Here is a 9,624-nt window from a genome sequence, read left to right on the forward strand (position 1 = left end):
CGCAGATAGACTCATAGGCTCGTTGTCTCAAACCCCAATTCTTGAACAAGTTTCTTCAACCACAAGATTTCACACACACCATGGGCCATGGCTCTAAACTCTGCTTCAGCACTTGACCTTGCTACCACAGGTTGCTTCTTACTTCTCCAAGTGACTAAGTTTCCCCCAACAAAAGTACAGTATCCAGAAGTGGACCTTCTATCCGAAATAGACCCAGCCCAATCAGCATCTCTATAAACTTCGATTCTTAAGTGATCATTCCTAGAGAAGAGAAGTCCCTTTCTAGGACATGACTTTAGGTACCTGAGGATCCTATAAACTGCATCAAGATGTCCCATCTTGGGTGCATGCATAAACTGACTCACTACTCCAACAGCATAAGTTATGTCAGGTCTGGTGAGGGAAAGATAGATTAGCTTGCCAACTAATCTCTGGTATTTTTCAGCATCCACAAGAGGTTCGCCACAATCTTCCCCCAGTCTGTGGTTCTGCTCAATAGGGGAGGAGATTGGTTTGCACCCTAAGTAACCTGTCTCTGTAAGAAGATCAAGAACAAACTTCCTTTGGCAAACACTGATCCCTTGCTTGGACCTTGAAACTTCAATCCCCAAAAAATACTTCAATGGACCGAGATCTTTGATCTCAAACTGCCCAGCCAAATAAAACTTAAGTTTTGAGATTTCAGCTTCACTGTTTCCTGTAACCACAATGTCATCAACATAAACAATGAGAGTTTTAGTAGTACTGCCCTTCCTTTGTATAAACAATATGTGATCAGCTTGACTTTGAGTATACCCATTCTATAGGAGGGCTTGTCTAAACCTCTCAAACCAAGCCTTAGGAGACTGTTTGAGTCCATAAAGAGCCTTCCTAAGACGACAAACTTTCCCATTATCACCAGTAAGCTTGAACCCAGGAGGATGATGCATATACACCTCTTCTTCTAGGTCACCATGTAAGAATGCATTCTTCACATCAAGTTGGTACAATGGCCAATCAAGATTTGCAGCCATTGAGAGAAGTACACGGATGGAGTTGTGCTTGGCTACTGGGGCAAAGGTCTCTTGATAGTCAATGCCATACACCTGTGTATAACCCTTAGCGACCAATCTTGCCTTATACCTCTCCACAGTACCATTTGACTTGAACTTAACTGTGAAAACCCATCTGCATCCAACAGGGGTCCTCCCTTTAGGAAGCTCAACAAGGTCCCAAGTGTGATTCTTCTCTAGAGCCAACATCTCTGTATTCATTGCTTCTCTCCATTTTGGATCTACCATAGCTTCTGCTACATTCTTGGGAATATGGAAGAGATAGCCACAGAAAAGGCTATACCTGTAAGGGAGATAGAATCATAGGAAACAAACTTGGCAATGGGATTAGTACATGCCCTAATACCCTTGCGGTGGGCAATAGGAAGATCTAAGTCTGAGGATATAGAAGTAGAAGAAGGTATACCTGTCTCGATGGATGGAAGTTCAGGATGAGGAGACACAGCAGGGTTTTGGCAGGTCTTCTTTATAGGAAGCCATGAAGCAGGATTTCTCCTGTCTTTCGTATACAATAGTAGCTCCCCCTGTTCTCTATTCACCTGTGCACTGGGAGACTCCCCCTCAACAACATTATCCACAGGAGGCTCCCCCTCAACAACAGTATCCATAAAACTTTTCTTTCCCTTGTCAATCTGAAAAGGAGAAATAGAAACAGGGGAGAAAAGAGGAGCTGAAACAAACTCTGGAACCTCTTCACCCTCTACACCACCTCGAGATGAACACTCCCCCTGAAGAGGTGACCGAAAATAAGGAATAGTTTCAAAGAAATGGACATCTTTGGAGAGTAGCTCCTTCTTAACACTACTGACAGAAGGAGCTCAACAATATACACGACATCAATCTCCTCAACATGGAAAGTATACAAAAAACATAAACAGATAAACAGAACATTCAACCATTACATAAAAATTCAATTCAATTCAATTGGCAGAAGTGCAAGTTCCCCCACCCTATTGCTCTATGGAAGAGTATAACGATCTCCTTCCCCTCCCCTACACGATTCAAACTTCATCCAAGTTCATCTCCCTAATCCCACACTGGAAACATCGGAATCCCTCTTTCTTTCCTTGGCCTTTGAAGAGCGAAAACAGTTTACAGTTATGCTTACATATTCCTAGCATCTGGTACATATCCATACTCATGTAGATGCCCATACAATCCATCCAATCCCTCATAAATACAATTACATTCAGCATGGGTTTGATCTGCTGTAACCTGCTGTAACAAACACTTGCACACCACTCTTCAGCTCAACCCAGCTGCACCCTGGTGTCTTCCTAACATTTCTTTCTCTCATTGTGTGCCTGATGTCTGATACCTCCTCATACCGGCCTATGGTTCCATAGATGTGGGACATCAACACATAACTCCCGCAGTGCTCTGGCTCCAGCTCTAACAATCGCTGCAATGCTAATTCAGCCAGTTTTGTGTTGCTATGGAACCGACATGAAGCTAGGAATGCCCTCCAGACTACTACGTTGGGTTCAATTGGCATCCCCAGGGCCAACTCGTAAAATTCATTAAGCTGCCCGGCTCGACCCAGCATGTCAACCATACAGGCATAGTGCTCAATAGTGGGAACTACGCCATGGTTCTCCTTCATGTGAACAAGGATATTGCATCCTTGGTCTACTAGGCCTGCGTGACTGCATACAGATAGGACACAAATGAAGGAGACTTCATCTGGCCTCACACTGGACTCACCCATATGCAAGAACACATTTAAGGCTTCATCACCAAACCCATGCAGGCCATAACCCATGATCATGATGCTCCATGATGCGGCATCCCTCTTCCTCATCTTGTCAAAGAACATGCAAGCATCCCTCAGGCTCCCACATTTCACATACATGTCTAGGACCGCATTGTCGACGTACATGTCAACAATGTCCTTGCCATAGTCATCTTTCCTCAATCCATTAACAATCATGTACGCATGAATCTCCCGACCACACATCAATGCAGCCAAATTGGAGCATGCAGGAAGGACAGCAGCAATTGTGACGGTATCCGACCGGACCCCAGCTTTCGCATCCTCTCAAAAAGCATGAGGGTCTTATCATGATCACCATACTGTTCATGAACCAAAATGATTGAGTTCCATGAGAAAACATCCCTCTCTAGCATCGTTTCAAAAACTATAAGTGCTTCTGAAATACCCTTGCATTTTCCATACATATCAATCAATGAGTGGCCACTACAACCTCTGTTTCACAGCCAATTTTCACTGCGTATCCATGAATAGCTCTCCCATTGGAAAAATCACCAATCATGGCAAAAACTGATAAGATCCCAGTGAGTGTGAAGTTACTGTGGACAACCCCTTCTTTCCCCATTCTCTCAAAAACTTGCAAAGCCAAGTTAACCTCCCCTATCTGAGCATACCCAATTATCATTGCATTCCACAACACAACATCTGTGTCAGTCAATTCTTCGAACAATTGTTGTGCTTCTTGAACAAAGTTAAATTTTAAATAGACATTGATCAGGGCACTGGAAACAAAATCATTACTTTCCAGACCAATCTTGAATAGCCCAGAATGAATCTTCTTTACTTCCACAACCTCCGATAGGTCAGAACAAGCCTTGATGAGACAAGGGAACGTGTACTTGTCAGGGGCTACACCTTCTAGCCTCATTCTTTGGTAAAATTCAAATGCACTTCGAGAAAGACCATTAGTGATGAACCCAGCAATGATTGCATTCCAAGCAAATATATTTCAATCATGGGCCTCATTAAAGATGGAAAGGGCATCACCCAGTTGATTGCATTTGGAGTACATGTTGATCAAGCTAGTGATGGAGAAGGGGGAGCAGAGACCGGTGACAACCAAACATGAATGAATTTCTTTTCCTTTAGGGAGGTTCTTGTTGAGGGCACAGGATTGGAGGTAGGTAATGTTGCGGCTTAGATTGGTGGGAGATTCCTTTGCTGCTTTAATGGTGGTTGCAGCGGAGGAAAAGTTAGATGGGCGAGGAGCTTTCTTAACTAGCTTGCTGGGAAGGAGTATGAAGATCATAATTAGCATAATCTTTCATCATACTAGTTGAGGTTCCTAGTAATTAGTATAACAGCGCCAAACTGATTCCAGAGTATTTTTGGAATTGGAGGTTAGTGTGGCTGGTTACTTCTGGAGAAGAAATGTGACCGTTAACCATCTTTTAAGAACAACAACAAGCTGTACGGCTATAACTTTGAATCTGCTATGTGGCAGATGCAAATGGAAATGAAATTTCAAGCTTCAAAAGCTTTGCAAAAATCCAATCCTAACAGAAACTCGAACCGATCAAGAAACAAAACAACTACAGAAACGCATGAGAATTCACGCGTCAATACCAAACCAGACACTTCGAATTCAACAGATACGGACACACAAAGAAGTACCTGATCAACCCCGAGCTGAAAAGAAGCTCAAATTAATGAGAGGGAAGGAGACTACAAACGATAGTAAAATTAAAATAGGGAAAATTACGAGATTATCTACTATTGGGTTTTGATTTACAAAACTAACCATCCACAGTTTATGTTTACAGAATTAGTCAAATTAGGTTTCGGGGATTCGGATCCTCTACTTCCAACGATGGTACTTCCATCCTACTTCTTTGTGCTACCAGAGTGCCACCTGGCCTGGCAGCGATCTAACGGTCAAACATATAAACCAAATCCATTCGACCGGTTCAAACACATCAAATCAACCCATTCGATCGGTTCAAACACATCAAACCAACTCACTCAACCGATTCAAACTCATCCGACCGATTCAAACACATCAACCCAACCCCCTTTCCTTCATCTGGCTAAGGTTTGAGAACGAAAATTCCCAAAGCCAACCTCTATCGCTCCGAATGTGCGCTATCTCCAAATGTGAGTCCGGCAGCTTGGGTCGAGAACGGGAAGAATTTTCGGGTCGATGAACATGGACGAGTTTCTCGCTGGACAACGTTGAAAATAAGTGGGCTGAAAGCCTGAAACCATAAGCTTCGAAATTTTGGTTGATTTGGATTGTTAAATCCATGGATCGAGGGAGTCCTAGAGGAATTCTTAGATCCTGAGACTCAATCATGCCCGATCAAAAATATTGTGTATCTCCTGGAAACAAGGATTGAAGCTTTTTCTTTGAAAACCATCCTCGTATCAAATAAACCCATGGCCAATGTATTTGGTTAACACTCATCTCTTCAAGCTGCAAATCAGCTCATCCGTCACAGAAAACCAGTCCCTTGTACAGTTTTACCAGGAAAAATAAAATCACGCAGTACCAAATCAGTTCATAGATGTTAGATTTCTTGAATAAAGTTCGAAACAATTTTGTGCTTGGACTTGAAATACCTTAATTAATCATGGGTTAGTTTATTTAATTCAAGCAATGTAAAGTTGTACTTGTTGAACTTTTGGGGAGATCATGGTTCAACCTATGCCCTTGTACACATGTAAGTTGGAAACAGTGGCGCACCAGCCCTTCCATGGGTTTTCACTGCGCCATGGAAGAAGAGGAGAAGGGAGCGATGGAGGTTCTTCCGTTGTGAGTCCGACAGCTCTATGGAAGAAGAGGAGAAGGAGCGAAAAAGAGAAGGGAGCGATAGACTTGGGAATTTTGGATTTGAAACCCTATCTCTAGAGGAATTTCAATGGCACAGCAGCGGATAAAGGTCGATCTCTAGAGTGAGTGAGAGTGAGTGAAAGGGGATTGGTTTGATGTGTTTGAACCAATTGGATGGGTTTGGTTTTGGGTTTGAGGTGGTTCAAACACATCTTAGATATTTTTTACTTTAATTTGAATTTTTGCATTTTTGACTGTTAGATCACTATCAGGCCAGGTAGCGCACGGAAGTAGGATGGAAGTACCAAAATGCCATTATAATAAAATCTACCAAAATTAAAGAAAATAATTATCAAATTGCCCTCATCTACCCCAAATCGTTTAAGGTTTGAAATTGAAAATCAATTTGGGGAGGATTTAGGTTTGGTCACTTTACTCTTTAATTATGCACTCCTCTCCGAAGTTTTCCCCCATTCAAGCCCATAGGGTCTCTTGTTTCTGTGCAATGGGTGGGGGTTGCGAAGAGAGAATGGGGAGAAAGAACATAAGAGGGTGGGGACTGGGGGTGGGGATTGGGGAGGGGTTGCAGAGGAGATGAGAGTGGGGCAACGGTGATCGGAGGAGAGTTGTTGGAGAGAGATGGTTTGGGAAGGAGTGGAGAGGAGAGAGAATGGGTTAGATTTGGGTTGGGGTTGGTTTGGGTGAATTTGAACCGGTGAGTGGGTTTGGTGTGAGGGCTAAAGTGGTTCAAGGATGTCGTAAGGTTTTCAAAAAGTTTTGAATTTTTTTAATGACAACCGTTGGATGCATGTCATGGAAGTAGGATGGAAGTACCTGCTTTGGAAGTAGAGGATGTGGATCCAGAGAGTGAAAACAAACTCTCTTTTTTTGTTTGGGATAAGTAACTCTTATTTTAATGGGAAAATTACTTGATTAGACAAAATCAGGTTTATCCTTACAAAACTAACCACCCAATGTTTCAGTTAACAAAAATATATTGTTTGACTTTGGGTTTACAAAAGTAACCAAAATAGTGTTTTTCTGTCAAATAAAAACCTATTTTGATAGTTTTACCCCCCTCCTCCTCCTCTTTCTTCTTTTTCCCCTTATCACCTCACCTGTCATCCTCCAGTGCCCACTGCCCACACACCGCCACCCTCAATTGCACCATCACCCGCTCCTACCCCACTTCCTCTTTTCTTCTTCCTACCACCCACCCTTCCCTATCCCCTTCTTCTTCCTGGAATCCCACCCTCCGTTGCAACCACACCCTCCGCTACAACAACACTCAACTGCCGCTGCTCCCCTGAAATGGCATTTTTTGACAGTGGTCGTCCCACAACAGGTTCAACCGGTATATCCTCCCTTCGCACCTAGTCTCAGATCGGAACCAAGTCCTCTTCTGGAACTTAACGCACCCTCCTCTGCAACACCATCCAAACATCTGTATCCTTCCCAAGCCTCATCACCTCCTCTACAAACCCACTCCCAATCTGAGCACCTGCAACCACACCTCTGACTGTTCCAGTTTACAATAATACCATGATTAAATCAGTTAGTGATGGACGAAACTTATCACTCACCAGAACAGAGAATACATAGAACAAAGTTTTATGGAGCCGCGGACGATGCACAAGTTGAATGGATGTGATTGCAGGGCTATAGAGAGGTGTTGCAGATGATGCATAGAGCGATGGACAGGGCAGAGTGCGAAGGCCAACGACTGATGCTACGATGGAGGCTTACAACGGCATGGCAGAAACAAGAAGGCAGCAGTAGTAGGGTGCAACAGTAGGACAGAAACCACCACTGCTTTGCCGTCGATGCAGACCATCGCTGCACACTCATGGTCATCGTCTGCATCGTCTGAGAAATCTCCTTCGATAAGGACCAAGAAGAAGATGGTCTTAGATGGTAATGGAAGGCAACCTCATAAGGACCAAGAAGAAGATGGTCACTCCGACTCAGTTCTCACGTCCCCAATTCGTCGGCCGTCTCACCAGCGATCACCACAGCCTAGGCGGTGGTTTTTCTTTCTTTCTTTTTTTTCCCGTGAGGAAGAAGACGCTTGGGGAATCAAGTATACAGTGGACACAATGATCGAGGGGAGGAAGAGAAAAGGGTTAAAATGTCAATAAATGTTTGTGGGTGAGGGTAGCCACTGTTTTGAACATTTTTGTAGGATCCACATCCTCTACTTCCAAAGCTTGCACTTCCATCCTACTTCTGGCAGTTCACAATGCGCCACCTGGCCTCACCAGCATCCAACGAATATTCAATATTTTCAAAATATTTCGAAAACCTCATGAGATCCTGTTAGAACCGCATTGAACTCCAAACCAAACCCACTCGACTGGTTCAGCTCATCAACTCAAACCCATTTCACTCAAACTAAACCCAAACCTCTCATCGGCCTAGGGTTTCAAATCGATTTGAGGCTATTGTCTTCTTCCTCCTTCTCGACTGCTCTACTACAAGGTTTCTCCACCGGATCTACAACTGCGTTTCTCAAGGTGCGACGAAAGCCGCGTCTACAACCTCTTCTGCTCTTCTTCCTCCATCGTGACGAAAGCCCAAGGAAACACAGTATAACAATGATTTTAGGGTTAGGTGCTAGGTGATTTCCGAAAGAAAAAAAAAGAAGCAATTAGAATGAATCATTCATCTACAAAAACAGAAGAGTTGCAGCCGATTCATGGGAAATTTGTGTTTTTTTTTCGTAAATCCGAGAGAAAATGGTGGATTCTTTCCTGCTACTGATTTGTTGAAAAGACTCAAAAGCTTGAGTGAAAAAATGAGGAGAAAGTTTAGATTAAAGACTTTGTGTTGCCAGTAGTCTAAAGCTATGGATGTCGTATTAATTTGTGATTGGATGTCATGCTTAGGTTACCCACACATTTCAATTTTCATACAAACCATTCCCATTTATGAGTTAAGAGAATTTTGGTTTCAACCCTTTCTGGAATTTTTCTCAGCCTTCAATTCTTGTTAAGCAAAAGACCCAATCAGTGAGAGAACAAACCTGTATTTTTTTATGGTTTTCTCTTTGTGTTTTAAGAGAACTTATTCTACTCATGGTTGATGTATTCCTAAATATGTTTCGAATAAACCATGGCAGTCCAAAACCTTGACTTTCCATTTGCAAAGAAGCCAATAGCAAGGAGGTTCTCCGGTGGAAGCCATGGAAGAGCCTTCTCCCTACGCTTTCCGGTGTACCGTTGGCAGTTCAGATGAAGCAGAGAAAGAGGAGTATCCTTCGATAGAGAGGTTCAGCTCTGCATTAGGGGATTTTTGGTTTCTAAATCGATTTGAAACCTAGTCAGGGATGGATGGTTTGAGTGTTGATGGGTCGGTTTGATTGAGTTTGAACCGATTGATTCATATTTGTTTTGGTCTTTAACTTGGTTCAAAAGGTCTGAAATGAGTTTCAAATATTTTTGAAAATTTTCAATTACAGACCGTCGGATGCCTGTAATGCCAGGTGGTGCACTGAGAAGCCTTGGAAGTAGGATGGAAGTACAGGTCTTGGAAGTAGAGGATGTGGATGGTACCGGTTCAATTGCTGAACCCTAGGTAGGGTTTAAGAAGCTGAAGCACTTATCTTGATTCTTGAATACATAAACGTCTCAAATCTCCAGTGACCGTTATTATGGTCTTTACCAAAAAATATGACCGTTATTATGGTCTGTTTTACTATTTATGTTGACTTCCTGGGTTCCACGATGAATCTCTTGCGCTTCATCTTCAAAACCCGCTCGCTCTTTGTTCGGAGATGGTTGGTTCCGACCCCTCCACTGAAGAACTCTGCAAAGCTTTTCCCAAACTCTCCAAGCCAGTGATTGCAGTCAACCCTCATGTCACCATGCTTGACGATTTCTGCTCACCAATGGTCGAGCAGTTTACAGATTTTGATTCTATAGACGATTGGGTTGTTGAGTACGATCCAGTTGAAATGTCGCTTAGAGGAAACAACCATTGTCGATCTCCATGGCTCTGTTACTAATACTAGTGCTGAAGAAACCCTCAAAAGA

At 43.0% G+C, this 9,624-nt stretch overlaps 1 pseudogene; it reads right to left on the reverse strand.

Annotated features, from left to right (window-relative positions):
- Window positions 1–2,156: 2,156 nt before the first annotated feature.
- LOC122638664 lies at window positions 2,157–4,189 on the reverse strand (annotated as a pseudogene).
- Window positions 4,190–9,624: the final 5,435 nt, after the last annotated feature.

This window comes from Telopea speciosissima, chromosome 9 (assembly GCF_018873765.1).
Source record: "Telopea speciosissima isolate NSW1024214 ecotype Mountain lineage chromosome 9, Tspe_v1, whole genome shotgun sequence".
Lineage (NCBI taxonomy): Eukaryota > Viridiplantae > Streptophyta > Magnoliopsida > Proteales > Proteaceae > Telopea > Telopea speciosissima.